This window comes from Sus scrofa, chromosome 2, assembly GCF_054392235.1.
Source record: "Sus scrofa isolate SSC_HxYL_T2T_F1_AM1 chromosome 2, Sscrofa_HxYL_maternal_Yorkshire_Landrace_v2.0, whole genome shotgun sequence".
Taxonomy (NCBI): domain Eukaryota; kingdom Metazoa; phylum Chordata; class Mammalia; order Artiodactyla; family Suidae; genus Sus; species Sus scrofa.
Window position 1 is genome coordinate 120,290,636 of NC_139384.1, and position 9,241 is coordinate 120,299,876.

Consider the following 9,241-nt stretch of genomic DNA (forward strand, 5'->3'; position numbering starts at 1 on the left):
ATCTTATTTTATTGTGGCTTTATTTTGGTATTGTTTTCTTTTTTCTTTTTCTGTAATTTTAGGGCAGCACCCGCAACATATGGAGGTTCCCAGGCTAGGTGTTGAATCGGAGCTGTAGCCTCCAGGTTACACCACAGCCATAACAATGCCAGATCCAAGCTGTGTCTGCGATCTACACCACAGCTCACAGCAACACTCCATAACCCATTGAGCAAGGCCAGGAATCAAACCTGTGTCCTCATGGATACGCGTCAGATTCGCTTCTGCTGAGCGATGACAGGAACTCCATACTTTGGTATTGCTTTCTGTTGTTTTTCTTGACATTTTAGAATATACCTATTTCCATTTAAATTTAATAATATTTTAAAAATTCAGGTCTTGTTATCCATTGAAGATAAAATAGAAGAAGGAAGGGAAGGAAGAAAGGATAGAAGGAAGGAGAGAGAGAACGCAAGAAAGGAGAGAGAAAGAAATTGAAGGTAAAAGAGGAAGAGGTAGAAAAATAAAATATGAAAATGACATTTTCCAATAAATAACATTTAATGGCAATGCACGTGTTTTCATGTAAGTATTGTATGTAACAGCAAAAAAGGTACTGCAAGCTTAAGTACAATCTCAGGATTGTCAGGAGAACTGATTAATTTTGCTCTCATTCCCATTTTCTCAACAATCTTTGTCTTCAGAGTGGATAAATGCAGTGTCACTCTGGGTTCGCTTGGCAATCTTAAAATTGTCACAAGAATGGATTGGGTGCCGTTTTCTCTTCTTGTTACAATCTTTGTCATGAGCTCTCACAGACCTTTTAATGCTTGATATGCTCTCATTCTCATTACATATTCTCATTCCCATAACAAAGATTATAATGAAAGAAGAAAATGTCATAAAATTAATCCATTCTCATAACAGTCTGTAACGAGGGCAGAAAATTGAGCAAAATTAATCCGTTCTCATAACAATCTGAAGATTGTAATGAGAACAGAAAATGGCATGAAATTTATCCTTCTTGTGACAATCTTTAAATTGTAACAGGGCACGAATGGGATACAAGATTAACAAGCCCTCGGGACAAAGGCTCTAACTAGAACTGAAAATCATACAGAATTAATTTGTGTGTGTGTGTGTGAGTGTGTGTTTGACAAAGGACTGAAAGCCTGAAACTATAATGCCTGGCTCCACTGGGGTGTCATGTTAAAATCAGTAACTATTTTAATGTGCCTTAAAATATTGGAGCCTGACACCTTCACTAACATGGTGAATTACAACAAATATGGATGTTCACTCTTCAAGTAGACCCTGAGGGCAAAACTGTTTTAGGAAGTAGGATGCTAAAGAAAGTGGAACTTGTTATTGAATTCACGTATTCATGAATAACCCATTTGTTATCCAATAACTTTAATTTAAAAATCTTGTTTTAAAATGAATAACATGTTATATTTAGCCTAATATAAAGCAGTAATTGTGTGACCACAGATCTTACTACATTTGTATATACAGCTAACCTGTGTATTTGTGTGTTAATTACAATTAACCTTATTGTGACTCATTTCCACTAGCAAACATAAGTGGTCTAATATCCACATTTTGGGTTTAGACTAACTCTTTTTTATTGTTTTTTGCTTTGCTTTTAATGGCCGCACCTGTAACATACAGAAGTTCCTGAGCTAGGGGTTGAATTGGGACTGCAGCTGTTGGCTTACACCACAGCCACAGCAACATGGGATCTGAGCCACATCGATGATGTACACCACAGCTCATGGCAACACCAGATCCTTAACCCACTGAAGGAGGCCAGGGATCGATCCCGCATCCTCCTGGATACTAGTTGGGTTTGTTACTACTGAGCCACAGTGTGAACTCCCTCTACCAACTTTTTTTAATAGTTTACCTAATGTATAGTTTCTTCACTTTAGCCACTTAATGAATTGAATTTATAATTGCCTTTCAAAATGTTTTAGTTTTAAATATTCTCAGTTTATAAAAGGAAACTAAGGTCAGACAGTAGTTGCATAGAGCTGCAAATCTGTTCAAGCAGAACATGAACAGCTTTTTATTTGCCTTTATAATTGAAGTATAAACAATGTAGTGAATTAATGTGCTAATTATTCTTACTTATGAGGGTGCATGTATTTGTACATAGAATGGACTTTTAAAATACTTGTTTAGCACTTGTGATAAAACATCCATTATGAATAGATTTATGAATATATATATACTTTATAATAATTATAAACTTTTTTCCATAGGTACAGGGCTTATTACAAACAAGTGATAATTTCAATAATTTAAACAATAGCCCATCATTTTAAAGATATATAATAGGAGCTAATAATGAATGAGAATATTATTAAATACTTTTAAAAGTTTTTATTATTGTAACAAAATGAAAAGTCACATTAACTCTGTTATTTTCCCTCTTTGAGGCTCTGTACCTCCAAAGACATTTCAGAAAATTTTGAGTACATCAGTGAAATTGGAACACAAACCTATTTTGTGGTATTTTCCTGAAACTTTAAAAGGGAATATCTGTTTGAAAAACTATAGTTAATTATGTAATTATATCACTGGTTGAGAATACATTATTGAACATCAGTTGTCTTAAACATAAAAGATAGTATTTTAACAAGTCAAAGGTATAGTTAGCATATTTAAAAAATAGATTCATGTTTAGTTGCAGCTGTTAGGTTTTTCATATCTGGAGATTAGTTTTGGATGACTTGCTAAACCCTGTCTTCTACTCTTTAACAAGAAGAATATGTAGCTGTAACTACAATTAAGAGTGCTTTTTTTAAAATAAAAATAACATTAGAGTCTTGGTCAAAATAAGTAAATCTAGATGTGGTCATGGCTCCATATTTTGAGAAATATGCCAGGCCTGGGCTTAAATTGCCACCCATTTTTCTGCATTCAGAGGGAAGATAAATATAGTGATTCATAGTACTTGTGAAACCTTCAGAAAGTAAACCTTTGCTTCATGGAAAAATGAGAAATTTGGGAGGTTGCACTTTTCATCATCAACAAAAGCTATTTTTGTAGACCAAAGAAGAAATGAAAAACTTTTCATTTATTTAGCTGTTCCTGGAAAGGTTGTAAAAGGTCCTATCATGAAACACGAAAAGGAAGAGCTGTTCATAGAAAGCTTTTAAAGAACAAACATCATAAGCACAGATTCATATGGTAGGTGGAATATTGTAGGAAGGTGCAGGGGGCAAAAGCACCAGGATATGATCCCAGAAAGAGGAGCCTCTTCTCTGTACTTTTTCCATTGTTCCCACCTTTTATACACTTAGCTATAGGTATGTTCCAATTTAATGCACTGTTCTACATGGAAACACACGTTTTCAAAAAAATGTGAGTCAAAGTTATCTCAAAAATTAGTTTTACTAAGTAGTATACCATGGGATTGCTTTAAAAAGAATGCTTGTACAATTCCAATATATGTGCCATTATCAAAATGTCCCATTCAACGTGGGCTCCTCCAAATTTTACTGCTCAGGTAAAGTCTTTTTTCAGAATATATTGATAGAAGAATCAAATAACTATACATCTTATTAGAAGGTAAAAAATAGCCATTTCTGATATATACAAAAAATGGAAAATGGAAGGTTTTTATTATAGCATAATTATTGTTGTACATGTAGGGAATGGGAAAAAAAGGTAATATTCTAAGGAAAAATAAAATGGTATTCAGTATTCAGCTAGTGAATAGAAGTTTAAATAAACACAATTAGATTTGGAATGTAGCTTATCCCTCCAAACTTCATCAGTCTTAGTATACAGATATGATGTAAGATGATGAGGTTGTTAACTAGGTAGTGTTGAGAATTTTCCATCCAATTTCTCAAGGACCTCTTACTCTTTTATTACTATTATTATTATTATTTTTTGTCTTTTGTCTTTTGTATTTTTAGGGTCGTACCTGCAGGATATGGAAGTTCTCAGGCTAGGGGTCAAATTGAAGCTATAGCAGCCGACCTACACCACAGCCACAGTCACAGCCACGGCAACGCAGGATCTGAGCCGTGTCTGTGACCTACACCACAGCTCACAGCAACGCCTAATCCTTAACCCACTGAACAAAGCCAGAGATCAAACCCATGTCCTCATGGATCCTAGTCGGGTTTGTCAACCACTGAGCCTCTTACTCTTGAAGTCACTCTGGTCGCTTCTGCATTTCTTCTGCATAAGGAACCATTGCCCCATCCCACAAAGACCCTGGGTACATCCCCTCCCATCACTGAAAATGGAAGGAGTTGTCTCCAGCTCTAGATACTCCTTGGAAACCATGATTGTCAACTGTAGTGTGGAAGCTGTGTTCCCTGAGAAACACAGTCTCTGTTCTCTGGTCTGGAAATGTGGATAGGTTTGTCAATCTGCCTCTCATTTTAATTTGGTGATGGTCCTCCATCCGTAATTGTTTTCATGATTACAGTGATGTTTCTCAGGGACCTAATCTGCTAACACTTGGGCTCTAAGAAAGAAAACCGTTTTCCGACTTATGTTATTTTGGCATTTCTGTATTCAAACTGGGATATTAAATCTCTAAACTAGACCTAAATACTAAATAAGAATATGAATCAAAACTATTGAAAATATATTGTAGTACACTACCCTTAAAAAAAACCGAGTATGTTCAGCCAATAAAATGATTGCTATGTTTTTCTTTAGCAGTGCTAAAGTCATAAAATAATTATGCTCTGGGTCTTATGTAGTATAGATAATTTCCCCAGGATTTTGTTGATAATGTGCAGTATTGTACTAATACTTCGTTTTTAATAAGAATGGGACAGGTGACACGATGAGTCCAGCAACATGAATATAGAGAGAGTGCTTTGCTTAGACATAACAGGAAAATACCACTTTATACGTAGGCATTTATTTAGCCTTTATTTCAGACATTTTCACAATTGTACCCTGTCACTTCTGACAGTTGTTTCTTACAAGCAGAGCCTGTCTTCAAAACTAGTCCTGAGTCCTAATAGCTCTGACACTTCATGTAATGCTTTATAAAATATAAGAAAATAAGCATGGGGACTAAAACTAGAGTTAGGGAAGAGAAAGTCTCAGTAGGATGGAGGTGAGCCACACTTTTAAAAATAATCAAGAGGAATTACTTTTATTTCAGTCCCCAGTTGTTTTCAAGTTCTTTTGTAAAGCCAGGGGTATAACAAAGTGCTTCTGTTTTGTCTCCTTTTTTTTCTTATTAGTAAAATATAAATTGATTTTGGTGGCTGAGTAGGTTTAAGGTAATTGTTCTGAATAACACTTTTAAGTATATTTCTACTAGTTGTCATCAAAGTTTTCTTTTTAGAACTGTGTTGAACATTCTTTTTCTAGAACCTTGTTTTAAAGTTGATTAATTGATAAATTAAGAAAATATTTATTAACAACACAAATGTGTATTGCATATAGAGAAAATGTGCAAACAATAATACAATATGTTCATTTATTTGCTTTTAAATACCTTTGGGATAATGAAAGGATTTTTTTTTTCCATTCAGTAGTGATTTCTCTTCAGTTATTAAGTAATTTTCTTTCTCTTCCAGATTCAGTGGAAGTCCACTCTATTTCAGAGTCAGCACCACCAATGAAATGGAATGAAGGAGAGAGGGCAGTGGTGAGTATGATGATTAAATTTATAATACCCTGTCCTAGAGAATGTAAATCTATGATGTTATGAGTGGGGAGCCTGGACATTCCTCGTTAGACATAAAATAATTAAAATATTTAGGTGAACATAAATTAACTTGAAGTGACATTTTATTGTTTTCCATCTTGATTTGTACAGTTTGGAATTTGTCCAAAGAGGAGGATATCAAACTATGACTAATGTTGGTAGTTTATTCAGCTGATCTCATTTTTTATAATGATTTTTATTTTTTCCATTTTAGCTGGTTTACAGTGTTCTGCCAGTTTTCTACTGTATAGCAAGGTGATCCAGTCACACATATGTGTATACAGTCTTTTTTCTCACATTATCATGCTCCACAAGTGACTAGTATTTTTGATGCATACCTAAAATGTTTCCAAAGCTTTGTATTTTCATTGTTATCTTTATTACTTCTTCCTTTTAGGTAGTCAAGGTCCTCTTCAGTCCCAAATTGTCTTTTAATAGTGGAGGAACCATTGTTGGATTACCTCCTCATTTTCCTACAAGTCCTTTCCCCCCAGAGCTGCCACTCTGCTATATTCTTTCCTGAAAGCAAGAAGCAATGATGAAGAAAAAATCCAGGGTTTGGTCAACATGTGGAGGCAATATCCTTGTATTTTGTTTCTGTACCAACATAGACATTTTATTGAAACACTATAAAATTATGTTTTAAGAATATTTGTAAAGTGTAAATGTTATTAAAACAATGCTGAAGCACTGTGATATTAATGCATTAAATGTAAAACAATGAATTATGTAAATTACTATAATTAATATTTATGGAAAAAGATCTTGCAGGTATGCACTTCAAAACCCACTGTATACTATATTTTTATTTTCAACTTTTAAACATTTCTTTAGTTTGAAGATTGTTGATCATTTCTAAAGAAAATAGAGTTTTACTAATAAACTAATGTTTTAATTTTTTATTCATGTGCTTTTGAACTGAGAATCAATGAGAGAATTAGAGAAAAAATTTTATTTGTGATTGCCTAAATTATTGCTTAGCTTAAATATGTGAACTAGCTAATTTATACTGATTATAAGCGAAAAAGTCATAACAATAAACTGAATATCTCATTATTTGACTTCCATCATACAATGAAGAAACATCTTTAAGTTGGGAATTTCATTTTAGCTTCTCCTTGTAGAGCCTTCTTTGTTGCCATAGGTGTTCCTATATAGCCTTTATGTGGTAGTTTGCACCAACAGGTATTCTTATTAAAATAGGTTTATTTTAAATTATACAGATAATATATTTAAATTTTTAATTTAAAATATAGGCATAGAGTAGAAATTATTGTTAGAGATTACATAGAAATTTTACACTAATGTACATGCACCTGCATACATATGGATTTATATTATATCTGTTTTTCTTAATTTTTTCATTTAGTATGTTATACGGACCAAAATAAGTCTTGAATATGATAAAAATATGTGGAAAATTTCTTTGAGTGTTTTTTTTGATGAGTACTAGCCTAGCTATTATTGCTGCATAAAAATTGACTCCAAAATGTAAGAGTTTAAAGCAACAATAATCATTTTATGATTTCTCACAGCATGGTGTCTAGGGTCAGGAATTTGGGGATGCACTAGCCGAGTAGTCTGGCTTCAGGTCTCCTTTGAAATTGTTGTCAGATGGTGAGTGGGGCTGGAACAGCAGGTGACTGGAGAAGCTCAGGGCTTTGCTGGACATCTGTTTTTTTATGAAGTTTCCTTGTCAGGTTTTAGTATAAGCGTTATGCTGATTATGTAGAATGAGATAGAAGTGTTGGTCATTTTCTATTCTGTGGGACATTTGGGGGAATATTTCATATTATTTGTTCATTTGTTCATATTAATAATTCATGTTATTTGTTCCTTAAATAGTTTGAAGAATGCATCAGTGGAACCATCTGACCTAGTGCTTTTCTTTTTTAACAAGGATTTTATATATGAATTAAATTTTATTTACATATAAAGAATTATTCAGAATTTATATTCATTTTGTATTGGTAAATTGAATTTGTGAGATATTTGTCTATTTCATTAAAAATTCTTAAGTCACTGGCATAATCTATATAAGTAGTATGTTATTATGTTTTTAGTATTTATAATAAATATTATGTTTCTATTTTCTTTCTTTTCCTTCCTTCCTTTCCTTTCTTTCTTTCTTTCTTTCTTTCTTTCTTTCTCCTTCCTTCCTTCCTTCCTTCCTTCTTTCTTTCTTTCTTTCTTTCGCTGTACCCACAGCTTGTGGAACTAAGAACTTTAGGTCATGGATCAAGTCTGAGCCACAGTTGTGATCTACGCCACAGCTGAAGCAACTATGGATCCTTAACTCACTGTGCTGGGCCAGGTATCAAACCTGCAACTCCAAAGTGACCTAAGTCACTGCTGCAGTCAGATTCTTAACCCACTGAACCATAGGAGGAACTCCTAATTTCACTCTTTTTTTTTTTTTTTTTTTTTTTTTTTTTTTTTTTTTTTGTCTTTTTAGTTATTTCTTGGGCCGCTCCCGCGGCATATGGAGGTTCCCAGGCTAGGGGTCAAATCGGAGCTGTAGCCACCGGCCTACACCAGAGCCACAGCAACGCGGGATCCAAGCCGCGTCTGCAACCTACACCACAGCTCATGGCAGTGCCGGATCGTTAACCCACTGAGCAAGCGCAGGGACCGAACCCGCGACCTCATGGTTCCTAGTCGGATTCGTTAACCACTGCGCCACGACGGGAACTCCCTAATTTCACTCTTAATACTTGGTAATTTGTATGTTCTCATACATTTCTTGATATATTCTGCTAGATGTTTATCTATTTTATTGTTCTTTTCAAGGACCCACCATTTGACTATGTTGATTTTATCTATTGTAGGTCAATTTTTGTTCTTTGATATTTCCTCATTGTTAAAAATTATTCTTTCCTGTTTTTTACTTTGGCTTTTATTTGCTGTTCCTTTTCTAACTGCTTGATCTGGAAGCTAGGTTAAGTTTCTTTTTAACCTTTCTTCTTTTATAATATATGCTTTTGCAGTTATAAATGTCCATATGAACACTGCTCTAGGTACACTATACAAGTTTTGATATGTTGAATTTTCACTATTTTTGTCTCAAAGTATTTCTTACTAAATTCTATTGTTTAATTTTTTTGGTTCATTGAAAATAGTTTCCTTAATTTCCAAACACCTATCAAAAGATATAGTGGTTATTCTAATAGTGCATTCTTTATTATATGGTATTATTTCTTTTAGCTTCAAGTTTCTTTGTGGCTGAAGTTAACATCTGCTTTGGTGTATGTTCTACATGTACTTTAAAAAAAGGTTTTTTTTCTACAAATGTAGTTGTAATGTTCTATAAACATCGATCAGTGAGCTTTGAATTATATTGTTCAAATCAATCTTACTGATTTTTTTAATTTGCATCATTTCTGGTACTGAGAGATAGGTGTTTGTTAAAAATATCCAGGCAGGATTATCAATCTCTTTCTCTCTCTTTTCTTTATGTGTTTTGAAAACTGTATGTTCTGGAACATATCAAAATTGTATTTTTAAGTCTTTATGTTGAATTAAGCCATTTATCGCTATGAACTATTTTCTTTATAGCCAATGAACTTC

At 33.6% G+C, this 9,241-nt stretch overlaps 1 long non-coding RNA gene across 1 annotated transcript; it reads left to right on the forward strand.

The window, feature by feature from the left end:
- The first annotated feature begins 374 nt into the window (after positions 1-374).
- On the forward strand, positions 375-7,709 carry LOC110259432 (uncharacterized). Its single transcript, XR_014838461.1, has 3 exons — positions 375-479; positions 5,544-5,614; positions 6,072-7,709. It is a non-coding gene; the product is annotated as an uncharacterized LOC110259432 (long non-coding RNA).
- The last annotated feature ends 1,532 nt before the right edge of the window (positions 7,710-9,241 follow it).